Source organism: Octopus sinensis, linkage group LG6 (genome assembly GCF_006345805.1).
Source record: "Octopus sinensis linkage group LG6, ASM634580v1, whole genome shotgun sequence".
NCBI lineage: Eukaryota > Metazoa > Mollusca > Cephalopoda > Octopoda > Octopodidae > Octopus > Octopus sinensis.
In genome coordinates, this window is record NC_043002.1 from 67,322,282 (window position 1) to 67,330,549 (window position 8,268).

Genomic DNA, 8,268 nt, shown 5'->3' on the forward strand with positions numbered 1-8,268 from the left:
TGTAAACGCGATAGGTATATGTACGTATGCAAAATTTACATCCGTTAATATTCGCGTGCATGCATGTACGTGTGTGTGTGTGTGTGTGTGTGTGTGTTTGCGTTTGTGTATGTTGGGGCGCGCACGAATGAGATGAAATTGAATTTGTGAAAATCCGATAACTGGGTCCAAACTAAGAAATTCGTACAATCCACAGGTTTAGCACTGTTTCAACTGGTTCGTATTTAGTCCGTCCTCTTAACCAAATGATATATAACGGCGAATCCCGAGCGCTTCGACAATTCTGTGTTATCTGCCAAGTCTAGGGTACATTCATATCTTTTATATCATTATTATTATTATTACTATTATTATTATTATTATTATTATTATTATTATTACTATTATTATTATTATTATTTAATTGTTAATTATTACCAATTGCTAGATGCAAAGTAGGATATTGTAGGGTTGAGAAGTGATGGTGCAGCTTTTATTTTTTATTCTGATTCCGGACAGATATTTTGCATGTATATATACATATATATATATATTTATTCATATTTGTACCAACTACCTGTGGCCGTTTGTTCTTCTCACCGTTCTTTACGTCCGCTCACTTATTCCTAGCAGTTTTTTTTGTTTTTTGTTTTTTTTGACAGATAGATAGATGGATAAATAGATCTCTCGATTGATCGAGGAATAGATAGATAGATAGATAGATAGATAGATAGATAGATAGATAGATAGATAGATAGATAGATAGATAGAAAGAAAGAAATAAAGATAGATAGATAGATAGAAAGAAATAAAGATAGATAGAAAGAAAGAAAGAAAGATAGATAGATAGATAGATAGATAGATAGATAGATAGATAGATAGATAGATAGATAGATAGACAGATAGATAGATGAACACTACTATTGTTAGATGTGTGAAATTGTTATGATTTTGGAGCGATAACCGATGACGGAAGCCGACGTCCTGTGTGTGAATTTAGCGGGTGTTCATTTGGTGTCCTGTGTAATTTTTGAATATGTATGTGTGTGTGCGTGTGTGTGTTTGTATTGTTGTGTTTGGCGAGAGCGTATATATATATATATATATATATATATATATACAGATTGTTTTTCCTTTACTGGTTTCAGTTATAATGCTGTGGTTACGAAGAAGCACCGTCCTCAAGGATCTAGTCACTTGTATTGATAACAGGGCTTATTTTATCTTTCTCTCTTTATCGGACCGCTGGAATACGGGACGTACGGAAGAATACAGAAGACAATCGTGTCTGGGGGGGAAGCGTGTGTTCGTGTGTGCGTGTGCGTGCGTAATACCTTTGTCTGTTTATGCATGCGTTGGTGCGTACGAACGAGGTGGAATCAAAGTTTCTAAACCGAATGCCACACTGCCTCCCTCTCCTCTCTGTCTCTCTCTCTCCCTCCCTCACTCTCTTTCTGAATACTATAAAGCAATATTGATCGGAAGGTTGATAGGGCCAGTGAAATAAACAACACAAATAGGTATCTATCAGCAAGTGATTACTAGATATTGATAGTAGTAATCGATCAAAAGCTAGCCTCGATTTAATCAATTAAAGATGAGGAACCGGACACCTTAAAACAGTCCGACGTTGTCCTCAACTTCGTTCTGGCAACTTCTACAACATTCGTCTCGAGCTGGATAAACCCTTTCATTTTACTCCGACAGACAACACCAAATATCTTAGAAGAGAGATGCTTACTGTGTGGGCAACTCCATTGTTACCTCACCCTGTTCTGTCAACGCTGCTATTCTTTTCTTTTCTACTCTATGCACAAGGCCCGAATTTTTTTGGAGAGGTGGGAGCCTGTTGAATAGTTCGACTCCAGTACACAACTGGTACTTAATTTATCGACCCCTAAACGAGGAAAAGCAAAGTCGATTCCGGTAGAATATGAACTCAGAACGTAAACATATACGCCGGGCATGCTAACGTTTCTGCCAGCTCGCCGCCTTTCTGTCAAAGCTGATATTGAAGGAGTTTTCTGGGTTTAGATCAATTGTCTGACGAGACATACGGTGCTAAAGAAGCTACATAAAACATTTAAAAAAAAAAAAGAAAAAGAAAAAGGAAAGGGAAAAATTCCTATTATTTCACCGAAAACAAAACTTAATAACCATCGCTAGCTCCGTCCATACCTACGTTTCAATATTTTTAAGTATAACCTGTTCTGTTATTGTCGGTGCGTGCCTCTCTCCGTTTTGTTTTGTTTTTCTCACTGTGATTATTGAATAAACTAGGAAATATAAACGGTGTGTATGTATAATCCGCGTGGTTGTATAAACAATGAACAGCAAGGACTATAAGCAATGGAAAACATCGGCAGGAAATGTCAACACCCGCCGAAAAAAAAAAAACAACAATGCTTTCAGAAATGTCGTTCTGTGTAGCTAGCTGTGTGACACTTAACGTCCTCAGGTAGATAGGATGGGAAGAGCTAAATTCTATGCAGATAGACTTGAGTGTAAGGAAAAGTGTTTTATCCGCCGGGCTTGAACGAAGTATGAATGTTGAAGAAGGAAGAGAGAAGAGAGAAAAGAGAGGGAAAAGAAGAGAAAAGGAGAGACGTGGTGTGTGCTTGCGTGTGTGTGTGAAGGGGAAGATGCTGATGTTGGAGGAGAGATTTTATAAAAGTTACACACACACACACACAAGGAAGAGAGGCGAACCGCTCACACACAAGAAAGATGAATCGCTCGCACACACGAACATAGAGAGAAACACAAATAAACTTTAAAATGAGCCGAGATGGGGAAATAACAGACACATGCGCATTCATTCAATAAACGTTTTGCGTACTACAGAAGTGTGCAGGAACGTGTGTGTATGTGAGTGTGTGCGTGTGTATCTTTGTATGTGTGTGTGTGTATGGCATGTTTATGTGAGCGTGTGTGCGCTTGTATGTGTCGCACATGTGTGCTGTTTGGCATGTGGTGTGTGTTTGTAGGGTATATACATATACATACATACACACATACATACATACATACATACATACATACATACATAAAATATATATATATATATATATAATACAAAATGGGACAAGAACGCAAAACACTCAAATAGACGACACAAAAAAACGGACGGGTCATTCGAAGCCTCTAATCTTCAGTCAAGAACCGGATCATCCTCGCAATTTCGGCTGATTAATCTTGAGATCGCTCCGATCCGGCCAGCCCCAAGGAAAAACTAAGCTACGAGCATTAGATTCTTGGGAAAAGGATCGAATGTTATCGAAACAGGACAGAAAAACGGACGATGCCACACGAATATAAATACAAAAAACAATAATAGTAATAACAGGACAAAAACAGCGGGTGTCTTACGACTTTATATATATATATATATAATATATATAATATATGCATGTGTACGATATGTAGTGTGTGTGTGTGTGTGTAGATGCTCACGGGCTTATATGAGCGCTTTCTTGCATCGATGTATAATTATAAGGGCCTATTGTATTGCTTGTGCGCTCGTATACACACAAACATATGCCCAAGCACATGCGTGGATATATATGTGTGTGTGTGTGTTTGTGTGCGAGAGTATGTGTGTTTATGAGTGTGTTACACGTATGTGTTCGTGAGCTTATGTGGGGCAGTGTTTGTGTCAATCAATGAATGTGATGGTATGTATGCGTGTGTGACCGTGTGTTGCTTCAAAGGATTACGAATTGACTTAACGCGTAGTTAAAAGTTTTCGATACGCTGTGATCATGTGATCTGTCTATCTATCTATCTATCTATCTATCTATCTATCTATCTATCTATCTATTTGTGTGTTTGTCTGTCCGTCGTCCGTCCGTCCGTCCATCCGTCCGTACGTCTGTCTGTCCGTCTGTCCATCTGCCAGTCTGTTTGTCTGTCTGTCCGTCCGTCCGTCCGTCCGTCCATCCGTTCGTACGTCTGTCCGTCTGTCCATCTGCCAGTCTGTTTGTCTGTCTGTCCGTCCGTCTCTCTGTCTAGTTGTCTGTTTCTCTCTCTTTATGTATATACGTATATATATGTATATTTATATGTGTATATTATATATATACCCTTCTATCTATCTATCTATCTATCTATCTAAATGTGTGTGTGTGCGTGTATGTGTGTGTGTGTGTGTGTGCGTGTGTGCGTGTGTGTGTGTGTGTGTGTGTGTGTGTGTACGCGCGTATGTATATGTGGATTGAAAGAGCCTGAAGTTACTATCTCAACTTTGTTTCATCAAACGGCCCACACACACACACGTTTATGAACGCCCACTTTCACATACACACATATCAATACACACACACACACACCACACACACACACACACACATTCCTACAAAACACTCGCACACACTTACATAAACACATACATTAAGCAATGAAGATGTGTTTGTCGCAGAATTTGTCACAGCAAAACATAAATACTCCCACATTTAACTCTCTTACACACACCACACACACAAACGCATACACGCAAGCGCGTACATACACTCGAACCTCTCTCCTTATCTCTTTCTCTCTGTCTCTTTCTCTCTCTCTCTCTCTCTCTCTCTCTCTCTCACACACATACATATAAACACACACAGGCACACACAACCGCACACACAAATGTATACACAAGTGCTATACACTTGCACCTCTCTCTCTCTTACCCCTCCCTCTATCTCACACATACATTCACACACACATACATACACTCACACACACACAATCTCCCTCATTCTCCATCTTTGTGGTTAAAACGTTTGTTTCACAACCACATGGTTTCAGGTTCAGCCCCACTGAAAGCCGACACTTCGAAGTTATTGTCACTTCTCTTTAAAAAAAATTGTTAAACATATATGCATGTATATATGCATTTATGTATGTATGTATATGTGTGTGTGGGCGTTTATGTCTGTATTTATCTTTCATCTTTTGACAACCGGTGTAGGTTTGTTGACGTCATCGTAATTTAATAGCCCGTCAAAAACTTTTAAAAATTGATAGAATGAAAATAGCCTCAAAAGAAACAATGAGGGTTGATTCGGACGACTCTTTTACTTGTTTCAGTCATTTGACTGTGGCCATGCTGGAGCACCACCTTTAGTCGAGCAAATCGACCCTAGGACTTATTCTTTGTAAGCCTAGTACTTATTCTATCGGTCTCTTTAGCCGAACCGCAAAGTTACGGGGACGTAAACACACCAGCATTGGTTGTCAAGCGATGCTGGGAGAACAAACACAGACACACAAACATATACGCGCGCGCGCGCACACACAAACATATACACACATACATACATATATATATATATATATACATGTATAGGACGGGCTTCTTTCAGTTTCCGTCTACTAAATCCACTCACAGAGCTTCGGTCAGGCCGAGGCTACAGTAGAAGACACTTGCCCAAGGTGCCACGCAGTGGGACTGAACCCGGAACCATGTGGTTCGTGAGCAAGCTACTTACCACACAGCCACTCCTACGCCTACAAAAAAAAATTAAAAACAAAACATGAGGCTGGTGCCCCACCATGTCCGCAGTCCAGTGATTGAAACAAAAGTATAAAAGATAAACCAATACCCTTCCTCCTCACTGTCTATCTCTCTCTTCCTCTCTCTTTGTCATACAAGCACGCACACACACGCACACAATGATACAGGAACTAAAGGAACATAAGCGACTCCCATTCAATCTCATTCGCATCCACTTTCCCACTCTACCTCTCTCGTTGATTTTACTCTTCCTCTCTCTCTCTCTCTCTCTCTCTCTCTCTCTCTCTTTATCTTTCACCTCCCAATATTTAGTCCGTAATGGCTTGTCGGAAAAGAATATTTAATCCGTAATGGCTTGTCCGATAAAACATATCCTGTTTCGGCTATGGACTTACGGGAAACCAAATATATTTTGTCGGACAAACGGTTACGGACTAAATATTCACCATTAGGCTTATCATTGAGAACTTTATTCTAAGTGGCCAGATATGGCTACATCTTGTATGTATGTATATATGTGTATGTGAGAGATTTAGAAATGTGATGTGTGTTGTGTATATAATTATATATCTAATAATATATATATATAATATATATATATATATATATATATAATAATATTATTATAGATATATATATATATAGGCAATATAAGTTGAATTGACTCCTGACTATAGGCTGAAACAGCTGTAAGGAGTAGTTTATTTGTATTATTTTTATTATTATATTACATATAGATGTATATTGTTTTGCTCGATTTTGATGTTCCCATTTGTATAATTAATAAATAATGTGAAATCATACTATCCGTATGTTGATGTTCGAAATGAATTTGTTTCTCCATTTTCTTATTTGTATTATGAATTTATGGTAAAAATATTTTTTTAACCTTCACCCATTCAATACAATAAATGAATTAATTGCATTGCAATTAAAAGCATTTATGTATTTAGTATTTGGGTACTTTACCAGCAGTATATTGGATAACTGATATCCCATAGTGGGTTACTTTCATAACTCCTATCTTACTTTGTATATATGTGTGTGTGTGTGTGTGTGTGTGTGTGTGTATGTGTGTGCGCGAGTGTGTGTAAAGCTGTGGAGGCACATGTCCTGGTGGTTAGAGCAGCGGACTCGCGGTCGAGGGATCGCGGGTTCGAATCTAAGACCGGGCGATGTGCGTGTGTTTATGAGCGAAAACACCTAAGCTTCACGTTGCTCCGGCAGAAGTTAATGGCGAACTTCTGCTGACTCTTTCGCCACAACTTTCTCTCACTCTTTCCTCCTGCATCTTGCAACTCCCCTGCGACGGACCGGCGTCCCGTCCAGGTGGGGAACCTATACGCCAAGGAAACCGGGAAACCGGCTCTATGAGCCAAGGAAACCGGGCAACCGGCCCTATATATATATATATAGGTGTCCAGTACTGAGGAGTGACAGAATTAGCCTGAAATTAGGACTGGTCTACAGGTCCCTTCGCTAAGAGATGGTAGGGGTTCGCTCCCCTGCGCGCAATTTTATCGGATGCAGCCGTGCATCACTAACCAGCTAGAGGAGATGTCCTCTTGGGGTTAAAAAATCACAGTAGAGTCCAGACTGCCATGTTAAAGAGGCTACATGCATATATGGGTACAGGACGTCGCCAACGGTTCAAACAACATGAAATACGTAAACAACGAGAAAAAATGGAAAGCAGGACAAGTAAACACAGAGAAAGGACCCTTCATCAGTTGTCGGCTATCTACTCCTCATTTTGAGCATTTAACGACAATATGAGTCTTCAAAGACAGTTGCTTCTATAAATTCTAATATTTAGGATTTATGGAGGGTCAAAGTTGGAAACAAAAACATGACAGTGGAGACATTCAAGGAAGCCGAGCGAAAACAAACATGGAGGGTGATTAGACCACAACGAGAGGAAAATAGCGAACGCTATGAGAAACATTTTTGTAAAAAGAGGAAAGATAGATGGGAAAGAAAAAACGCCCGTTGTTTTGAACGTACGTGCAGGAAAAGAAAGATGGCCACGTGACGAAAAGAAAGATGGATGATGGTCACGTATGAGCAACGAGCAAGAGAGAGAGGGGGAGACGGATAGAAAACGTGGAGGGAGGGAAAGAAAAAGGAATTATAGGAACGTCATGCATCCATTTACATGAAAGTATATATATATATATATAATATATTATATAGATATATTATATATATAATAAATATATATGTAATATATATATTATTATATATATAATATATATACGTACATATAGATAGTTAAATATATATGAGGATATTATTGTTTATAATAATATCAGTGGCTTAGCATGCGTAAAAAAATCCATAACGGTAAAAAAATTATCAATTAATAATTAAGGGTATTAGCAAGCGGTACTGGCATGCTAAATACAGTGTTTAATTTTCACTTAAACACAAAGGTGTAAGTGGGCAAATGAATATGTGTGTGTGTCTGTGTGTGTATATATATGTATATGCTCATGTATATATATGTATATGTGTATATGTATATGTGTATGTATGTATGTATGTATGTATATATATTATTATATATATATGTAATATTAACAACTTGACTATAATTTTTACAGAAGTCACTCAAAGTGTTTGGCAAATCTACTCCGCCAGATGACATGGCCTCATTATTGACGCATATAAATCATGTAATAAGACATATCTAAGTGGAAATCACTATTGTAATGCTTGTCTGTTCTCCGTAGAGGTTATAACCCCTCAAATTAATTTAGAAGTAGTCTAGTAATAGTATTATATACGATGTA